Raw genomic sequence first — 10,774 nt, 5'->3', positions numbered from 1 at the left:
GTTGATATAGTAACATAGTATGTAAGGCCGAATGAAGACAATGTCCATCTAGTTCAGCCTGTTTAACCACCTAGTTCAGTGGTGGCGAACCTAGGGCACATGTGCCAGAGGCGGCACACAGAGCCCTCCCTTCTGGCATGCGCCGCCATTGGTCGCTTACCACTAGTGAATACCGGCAGGGGCTGCGGCTCCCCTGCCAGTATTCACTCACAGCACTGCTAGCGGCACCGCTCCCAGCGCACACTGTGATCTCAGTGTGCAGTCAGGATCCTCCTTCCCTGACGTCTCCTCTTAGGTTCCGTGAAAGCAGGGGGAGGAGGCGTCCAGCAGCACACTGACATCACAGTGTGTACCGGGATCAGCAACGCCGAGCAGAAGAGGAGCTGAGCTTCCAGGAGGAGAAGTCAGTAAGTATGCGGGTCTCGGGAGGGCCGCTGTGGGGTGTCAATACTGTACTGGGGGCCGCTGTGGGGTGTCACTAATGCACTGGGGGCCGCTGTGGGGTGTCACTATTGCACTGGGGGCCGCTGTGGGATGTCACTATTGCGCTGGGGCCGCTGTGGGGTGTCACTACTGCACTGGGGGCCGCTGTGGGGTGTCACTACTGCACTGGGGGCCACTGTGGGGTGTCACTACTGCACTGGGGGCCACTGTGGGGTGTCACTACTGCACTGGGGGCCACTGTGGGGTGTCACTACTGCACTAGGGGCCACTGTGGGATGTCACTAATGCACTGGGGGGCCGCTGTAGGGTGTCATTAATGCACTGGAGGCCGCTGGGGGTGTCACTATTGCACTGGGGGCCGCTGTGGGGTGTCACTATTGCACTGGGGGCTGCTGTGGGGTGTCACTAATGCACTGGGGGCTGCTGTAGGGTGTCACTAATGCACTGGGGGCCGCTGTAGGGTGTCATTAATGCACTGGAGGTCGCTGGGGGTGTCACTATTGCACTAGGGGCCACTGTGGGGTGTCACTAATGCACTGGGGGCTGCTGTAGGGTGTCACTAATGCACTGGGGGCCGCTGTAGGGTGTCAATGCACTGGAGGCCGCTGGGGGTGTCACTATTGCACTGGGGGCCGCTGTGGGGTGTCACTATTGCACTGGAGGCCGCTGGGGGTGTCACTAATGCACTGGGGGCCGCTGTGAGGTGTCACTATTGCACTGGGGGCCACTGTGGGGTGTCACTATTGCACTGGGGGCTGCTGTGGGGTATCACTATTATACCGGGGGGGGGGGGGGGTGTCACTATTATACTTGAAGGCGTCACTATTATCGCTGGGGGAAGCACTATTATCACTCGGGGGGTCACTATTACCGCTGGGGGGGGGGTCACTTATACCGCTGGGGCCGCTGTGGGGTCACTATTACCGCTGGGGCCGCTGTGATGTGGGGGTCACTATTACCGCTTGGGCTGCTGGGGGGGTGTCACTATTACCACTGCGGTATGTTTACATTTGGCGGAAATGGGCAGGGGTGTTCCAAAATAAACAGCGTGCAGATTGTGACTGCTTTTTAGATGCATAAATGCTACAGAATTTTCCACAGAAATTTCCACTGAGGACATTCTGCAGTATTTCCGCATCCAAAAAGCAGTCAAAATCTGCACGCTGTCTATCTTGAAGCAGCCCTGTCCTTTTTAGAATGACAGGGGTAAAATCATACGTTGTGATAAGCCCCGCCGCCTGATGTGTTGTCACCTTGCAATAAATAAGTGGGATTTGAGTTGCAGTTTGGGCGCTGCGTCTCTAAAAGGTTCGCCATCACTGACGTAGTTGATCCTGGGGAAGGCAAAAAACCCCAAGAGGCAGAAGCCAATTAGCCCTTTTGGGGGAAAAATTCCTTCCTGACTCCCTAAAGGCAATCAGATTAATCCCTGGATCAACCTCTAATAGTTCCTACCTGTCTGTATACCCGGATCAACAACCCGCTGGTCACCTAAAATTTATATCCTTTAATATCCTTCCCCTCTAGAAAGACATTTAAGATTACAATAAAAAAGCAAAAGGGTAATTTTTTTGTGGAAAACTGACCCCTTAAAAAGGAGGATCTGGTACCCTGCTGTACCGCCTCTAGCTTGGATACAAGATGTGATACAGGTGGGCATGGAGGCTCTAGTACTATGTTGTACCGTCTATAGCTTGTATATAAGACTAGCTGATATACCCGGCTTTGCCCGAGTTAATTTGGTACTGGTGTTTATCTGGTGTTCACACGGAAAATCTTATGAAGTCGTGGTTACTTTAGAGATAAAAACATATGTTCACCATTTTGCATAGTTCTCTGCGTTACCCAGGAAACACCACGGGGAGATAACCATGCGACGTTTCCTTTATATAAAATGACATCAGGAAGTGAGAGAATTAGATTTCGTACATAAAATGTGGACGCTAATTCTTTTGCGCTTAGAATTAAACAATCGAGTTGGGACCCATTAACTTTTCCTATTTATGACATAATCAATGCCCGTTCCAAATTTCATGTTTCTATGACACCAAGAAGTGAGAATTAGATTCTGTATGTAAAATTTGGACGCTAGTTCTTTTGCGCTAGAATTGAATAATCGAGTTGGGGCCCATTAGCTTTTCCTATTTATGACATATTCAATGCTTATGGCAAATTTCATGCTTCTATGACATTGGGAAATGAGAGATTTAGATTATGTACGTAAAATTTCGACGCTAATTCTTTTGCGCTAGAATTAAATAATAGAGTTGGGACCCATTAGCTTTTCCTATTTATGACATAATCAATGCTCGTGCCAAATTTCACGTTTCTATGACACCGGAAAGTGAGAAAAATACATTCCGTACGTAAAATTTGGACGCTAATTCTTTTGCGCATAGAATTGAATAATCGAGTTGGGACCCATTAGCTTTTCCTATTTATGACATAATCAATGCTCGTGCCAAATTTCAAGTTTCTATGACATCAGAAAGTGAGAAAAATACATTCCGTACGTAAAATTTGAACGCTAATTCTTTTGCGCATAGAATAGATTAATCGAGTTGGGACCCATTAGCTTTTCCTATTTATGACATAATCAATGCTCGTGCCAAATTTCAAGTTTCTATGACATCAGAAAGTGAGAAAAATACATTCCGTACATAAAATTTGGACGCTAATTCTTTTGCGCATAGAATTGAATAATCGAGTTGGGACCCAATTACTTTTCCTATTTTGGAGATAATCTATGCTCGTGCCAAATTTCATGTTTCTACGACATCGGGAAGTTGGAGAACTTTTGGCGAGTCAGTCAGTGAGTGAGTCAGTGAGGGCTTTCGTCTTTATACAGTTAGGGCCAGAAATATTTGGACAGTAACACAATTTTCGCGAGTTGGGCTCTGCATGCCACCGCATTGGATTTGAAATGAAGCCTCTACAACAAAATTCAAGTGCAGATTGTAACGTTTAATTTAAAGGGTTGAACAAAAATATCTGATAGAAAATGTAGGAATTGTACACATTTCTTTACAAACACTCCACATTTTAGGAGCTCAAAAGTAATTGGACAAATAAACATAACCCAAACAAAATATTTTTTTTTCAATATTTTGTTGCAAATCCTTTGGAGGCAATCACTGCCTTAAGTCTGGAACCCATGGACATCACCAAATGCTGGGTTTCCTCCTTCTTAATGCTTTGCCAGGCCTTTACAGCCGCAGCCTTCAGTGAAATGCATGCTCAATTGGGTTAAGATCTGGTGATTGACTTGGCCATTGCAGAATGTTCCACTTTTTTGCACTCATGAACTCCTGGGTAGCTTTGGCTGCATGCTTGGGGTCATTGTCCATCTGTACTGTGAAGCGCCGTCCGATCAACTTTGCAGCATTTGGCTGAATCTGGGCTGAAAGTATATCCCGGTACACTTCAGAATTCATCCAGCTACTCTTGTCTGCTGTTATGTCATCAATAAACACAAGTGACCCAGTGCCATTGAAAGCCATGCATGCCCATGCCATCACGTTGCCTCCACCATGTTTTACAGAGGATGTGGTGTGCCTTGGATCATGTGCTGTTCCCTTTCTTCTCCAAACTTTTTTCTTCCCATCATTCTGGTACAGGTTGATCTTTGTCTCATCTGTCCATAGAATACTTTTCCAGAACTGGGCTGGCTTCTTGAGGTGTTTTTCGGCAAATTTAACTCTGGCCTGTCTATTTTTGGAATTGATGAATGGTTTGCATCTAGATGTGAACCCTTTGTATTTACTTTCATGGAGTCTTCTCTTTACTGTTGACTTAGAGACAGATACACCTACTTCCCTGAGAGTGTTCTGGACTTCAGTTGATGTTGTGAACGGGTTCTTCTTCACCAAAGAAAGTATGCGGCGATCATCCACCACCGTTGTCTTCCGTGGATGCCCAGGCCTTTTTGAGTTCCCAAGCTCACCAGTGAATTCCTTTTTTCTCAGAATGTACCCGACTGTTGATTTTGCTACTCCAAGCATGTCTGCTATCTCTCTGATGGATTTTTTCTTTTTTTTCAGCCTCAGGATGTTCTGCTTCACCTCAATTGAGAGTTCCTTTGACCGCATGTTGTCTGGTCACAGCAACAGCTTCCAAATCCAAAACCACACACCTGGAATCAACCCCAGACCTTTTAACTACTTAATTGATTACAGGTTAATGAGGGAGACGCCTTCTGAGTTAATTACAGCCCTTAGAGTCCATTGTCCAATTACTTTTGGTCCCTTGAAAAAGAGGAGGCTATGCATTACAGAGCTATGATTCCTAAACCCTTTCTCCGATTTGGATGTGGAAACTCTCATATTGCAGCTGGAAGTGTGCACTTTCAGCCCATATTATATATATAATTGTATTTCTGAACATGTTTTTGTAAACAGCTAAAATAACAAAACTTGTGTCACTGTCCAAATATTTCTGGCCCTAACTGTATATATAGATGTGTAAAGTGCGGGCATGGAGGCTCTAGTACCCTGTTGTATCGCCTCTAGCTTGGATACAAGATGTGATACAGGCGGGCATGGAGGCTCTAGTACGCTGTTGTACGACCTCTAGCTTGGATATAAGATGTGGAATGGGCGGACATGGAAGCTCTAGTACCCTGTTGTACCGCCTCTAGCTTGGATACAAGAGGTGTAACGGGTGGACATGGAGGCTCTAGTACCCTGTTGTATCACCTACAGCTTGAATATAAGATGTGTAACGGGTGAGCATGGAGACTCTAGTACCCTGTTGTATCGCCTCTAGCTTGAATACAAGAATTGATACAGGCGAGCATGGAGGGTCTAGTACCATGTTGTACCGTGTGTAGCTTGAATATAAGATGTGTAACAGGCGGACATGGAGGCTCTAGTACCCTATTGTACCACCTCTAGCTTAGATACAAGATGTGATACGGGTGAGCATGGAGGCTCTAGTACTGTGTTTTACTGCCTCTAGCTTGGATACAAGATGTGTAACGGGTGGGCATGGAGGCTCTAGTACCCTGTTGTACCACCTCTAGCTTGAATATTAGATGTGGAATGGGGGGACATGGAGGCTCTAGTACCCTGTTGTACCGCCTCTAGCTTGGATACAAGATGTGTAACGGGCGGGCATGGAGGGTCTAGCACCCTGTTGTACCGCCTGTAGCTTGAATATAAGATGTGTAACAGGCGGACATGGAGGCTACAGTACCCTCTTATACCGCCTCTAGCTTAGATGTAAAATATGATATGGATGGGCTTGGAGGCTCTAGTACCATGTTGGGCCACTTCTAGCTTTGATACAAGATTTGAAACGACTGGGCATGCTGGTTCAGTATAGTATTCTGCAGCAAAACACTCCATATTTGTTCAAACTGAGCCTCTAGATCATGGAAACTGATAGGCTGTTGAAGTTGACATCCCAGATGGTTCAATACATGTTCTATTGGCATTAAATCTGGCGAAGTGTGCCAATGCTGTGGAGACATTCCTGTGACCCCCTTGTGTGTGCGGTTGAGCGTTATCCTGCTGGAAAATGCTTCTTGGAAGCCGCCATGAGAGGAACACATGTGGCTGCAGGATGTCCTGAATCGCTGAGCTGTTATTGTCCCTCGTACCACTACTAGGGGTGACCGACTGTCATATGCGATGTCCCCCCAGACCATCACACCAGCAGGGGGCAGTGTGCCGCTTCACAGCAAAGGCAGGATTGAGGCGCTTACCCTAGGTCTCCAAACATGAACTAGGCCCAAATTAAACCTGGATTCATCCGGAAGACAACCGGATTCTATTTTGCAGCAGTCTGGTTTCATTGTTCACAACATGACTACAGCAGAGGCGACAGTGAGTGTCACAGGCAGTACATGTAATGGGTGCCGTGAGGCCAAATGTCCTTTAGGCAAGTGCCTGGATATGGTTCTGACTGATCCCAACAACTCCTAACACTCTGACGGCCCAGGTAGCGGGCGATTCATCGATATGATCATCCAGCTTCTCGCATTCCAATAATGCACCCCCTCCTAAACCCTGCTAACTAGGAGAAATCTCTTCTCTGCATCGTAGAGGCGTCTAGCAGTCAACAAGCTCTACACAAGTGGAAAAAGAGGTCACCACACACAAGGAGCCTTTTTATAGCCCAAGGGTGGAATGAGTTTTAGGGCCTCAGGTGGCAAGACCATCTATCGAATCACAGCACAACTCCAATCATTTACATATCAGAGATGTAACTGCATGCCGAGTGTACTTTCAGCAGAATAGTGTATAGGGGGTCTAGATGCAGCCGCTGCACCCCACTCTGGCGCCTTAATGGGTCAACACGTTCACTGCCATTATAAATGGTACATTATACTTGGCAAGGGGGAACATTTTAAGGTTTGCATCAATACCCAGGAGCTTCCCAAGTTACGTCTTTGAGTATTGCATATTTCTTTGACGATTCAATACTCCCGAATCTCTGATAACCTGCACATCTGATTCTATCAATTCAATGACATACTAAAGGCCTTGAACGTTAGTCTTCCTTTAAGATGTCTGCACCATTGTGAGTGACATTGTCTTACAATAACTCGCTGGCTATATTTAGTCCCTTCACCTTCACTGTTGGCTTGGAGTATTTTTTTGGAATGATGCTGATGTTAGTAGAATTCAGGAAGGATTTTCTGGGTTGCAGTCACAGCAGATTTTTCACTTTGAGCCCTCTCTTATTGTTTCTTCTGTAATTATAGACCATCAATGCTAGGATGGTTTAAAATGATGAAAAAATATTATTCCAGTATAAGCCTAAAACACAAACTTTGATTTCTTTTATGCAGGTTACAAGTTTGATTGATTAAATGCTTATAGGTTTCTTCTATGACATGATGTCTAAAGTTCTGAACTTCTGCACCCAGGCAGCAACGGCCATGGTTGTGGCACCCAACCACAGCAACACTGTTTTAGGGTTATTGGTGTATGTGTACAGACTGGAACGCCACCGCAAATCTTCTTTACTTTTCATCCCCAGTCAAACTTAGTTTTTAGTAGACCTTTGTGCATTGCTGGAGGATTTCAGTCATTGCAGATTGAACCCATGTTCAGCTAATGTTTATAGTACTAGTATACAGCAATTTGGAACCAGACACATATTTTCCATTTATTTTATTAAAATATACAGTGATGAGCCATTGGGTGCTGCCATACACAGACACATCATGTAGTAGTGAGGTGAGTGCATATAAGAGAGAAGACTCCCCTTTTAACATGCATTCATTCTTATACATGCCTCTCTGGTCTAGTGCAAATTTTTATTAATCCCAGGAGGAGGGAAGGACCCTGGAGCCTGTCAAGAGAGCACTGCTATTACATAAAGTGATGAGAGTGTAAGAAATTGGTAATGGACTGGTCCCTATCCTATCAGGGATGACGGAGAGGATTCATATATGCTACACAAATTCTTAAAAAGGAGTGATAATACATGGAAACAAGAAAAAAATAGTTATAGAATAACCCGTAATGTAATTGTAGTTAAATGTACTAAAGAGAGAACTGGGGTTGTCTGGGACTTTGGACGTTTTTTTCTATTGATGACCTATCCACAGGATAGGTCATTAATAGATGAGCATCTGGGGTTTGCTGCTTAAAATCTATGCTGATTCCTGATTTCGCTGTCAATGTGGTCAGTGAAAGTAGCTGATAGTGCTGTGAACATTGCAGTGGCTTAGTTTGGTACTACAGGCTTAGCTCCCATTGAATGTAACAGGAGCTGTGTCTGCACTATAAATTCAGGCCACTGCACTACAGACAGTGGCGGATTCCCATCGATCAGGTATTGATGATCTGTCCTTCGGATAGGTCATCAATAGAAAAAATGCTCAAAGTCCTGGGAAACGCCTTTAAATTACAATGAAGAAACAACCTAGTTTTAGAGGGATGTTATGTCTGTTGGCACCAATTTTAGCGGGCGGAAAGGGAGCTTACAAAGAGCAAGTACATAATTTTTTTTTACCCAACGGAGCCCAACCAGGACCCGGACAACTCAACTGAAACACATGATCCAATGTAGTGCCAGAGCTCACTGTGTGGCTTGAGGAAAAAAAAGCTTCAAATGCAATTACTTTGCAGTCTCAGGTTGTGAGTCCCGTACAGTCTTGGCTTTCCCCAAGTTGGAAGGACCCTCGTCGAATGGAGGGTTTTACATACAAGTAGTAAACCTAACTGGAGTTTAGCAGGAACTATAACCATAGACTTTATACTCTACAGAATATGGGCTATATAGGGACTGAAAGTATATCTTCAGGACCAACTAAAAATGTTGATACATGAAGAAAAGGAGAGACATGGAATGGATTGTAAGATTTTGACGATTTTGATGGGGCCGTATACTTTGAATAGGCCTCATGCAGACGGCCATATTTATACAGAGCTGTAATATAACTTAGGAGACTGCTGCAAAGTACCTTGCCCATCAGAAGCCATTTATGAATGTTATTCAAGTAAGATACCACAGTGGGAATTTTTTTTTTTTTGTTACAGCGATTGGACAACCCCTTTAATTTTTATCATTGTTTTGTGGCCCCTGTCTCTGTGTGCATAGTATATACCTTATGCACGTATGAAAAGTAAATGTGAGACTGAAGGGGCATGGTTATATTGAGAAACCAATATAGAACTAATGCTTTCTATAGATCAAGAGGGAAGGTATTGGACAAAGGCCAGAAACAATTTCATAGTAGCAAACGTAATGGCCTATAGTGATGCCTATCTCATAATTGAGGGTGATGCACGTGATATCTGAAGCAGGCTCCATTGTACCTTCCCCTCTCTCAGGATGTCCCATGCCGTTATCAAGAATTGTGCTTTTGCTTGAAAGGAGGATGACGGTAACCCTCAACCCATTAATCAGCGATGCTACATTTCATGTCATATGTATGCACCAAGAAGTACAAATAAAACTTGTACAATTCACGAAGAATAAGGTTATTAAAATCATTATACAATGCTATTTTTAATCTCCACCATCAAAAGGAATTACCATGGGTGCATGTTCTTCACAAGATCAGTCACATTCACTTGAGGATGGTAGTAAGTGGGCACTGACATTGTGATCGTATAGAGGTCTTTATGAAGTTACAGTAATTAGGCAAAAAAAATTACAAATTAGCTACTCTACATATCGAAACTGAGAAACCTTTCTAAAGCCTTAAAGTGTCTGTCCTGTTTTACAACCTTATTTTAGATTGTGGGTCCTCCCAGGATGGGCAGATTGTTTGGCATCACACTGCTAGGTGCCCCACAGTCACCTTTATCACTATGTATTGCTCATTTTCAATACAGTGCAGCAATAGAGTTGGAAAAGAATGGTACATAAATGTTTCTGGAGAGCTACAAGGAGTCCAAGTGTATGGGGGCTGATACCTTCATGAACTTTTTTCTAGAAATCACTTTAAAGAATCCTCCAGCCAGACTCCCCACAGCCACTGCTTCTACATACTATACATTGGCATCATTACACCCAACTCTTTTTAACAATTAGCCCCTTTAAAAATGCTGCAAATTGCAGTGACTATTTTTTTTGACAACTGTGCTATATCTTTACTTGCATGCACAATAATGTGTTTTAAACGGTGAAAGATAATTGGCTAAAACAATAGACATTGTTGTCTAAGAAGAGGTGCAGCTTTAGTAGAAACTTGTTGGATTGCCTTGGTAATCATAAGACAATTATGTCAACATTGGTACCACTACCCAGTAACATTTCTTAAAAAGCACCTGTTAGCTCTCCTAGCATTTTCGTAAAATTACAGTACATACTTGTATTCCTTGTAAAATAACAATATTGGGGCATCTCTTCTTAGAAGTCTTTTTTTGTGCGGTTCTTCTGTTATTCCTTATGGAAGTGCATTATTAAACTGAGTTACCAGTTACTTTGTCAAAGGGACATGTTACACTTTGACACTGTCCAATAAGTTCTGTGCGAATATCAATCAGACTGTTTAGGGACATATCCTATTCACAAGAGTAGTCAATCTAGTCATACATTTTCTGACGACACAAAGCTAGGAGGGATAGATCACAGACTGAACATGATTCAACAGTGTGATGCAGCAGCAAAAAAGGCAAACATCGTTCTGGGCTATATTAAGAGAAGCATAGAGTCTAGATCACATGAGGTCATTATCCCCCTCTACTCTTCCTTAGTCAGACCTCATCTGGAATACTGTGTCCAGTTCTGGGCATGCCAATTTAAAAAATACATTGCCAAACTGGAACAAGTTCAGAGAAGAGATACCAGAATGGTGAGCGGTCTGCAAATCAGGTCCTATGAGCAACGGTTAAAGGATCTGTGAATATTTAGCTAGCAAAAAAGAAGG

Source organism: Eleutherodactylus coqui, chromosome 2, assembly GCF_035609145.1.
Source record: "Eleutherodactylus coqui strain aEleCoq1 chromosome 2, aEleCoq1.hap1, whole genome shotgun sequence".
NCBI classification, from domain to species: Eukaryota; Metazoa; Chordata; class Amphibia; order Anura; family Eleutherodactylidae; genus Eleutherodactylus; species Eleutherodactylus coqui.
This window is presented reverse-complemented; position numbering follows the sequence as displayed.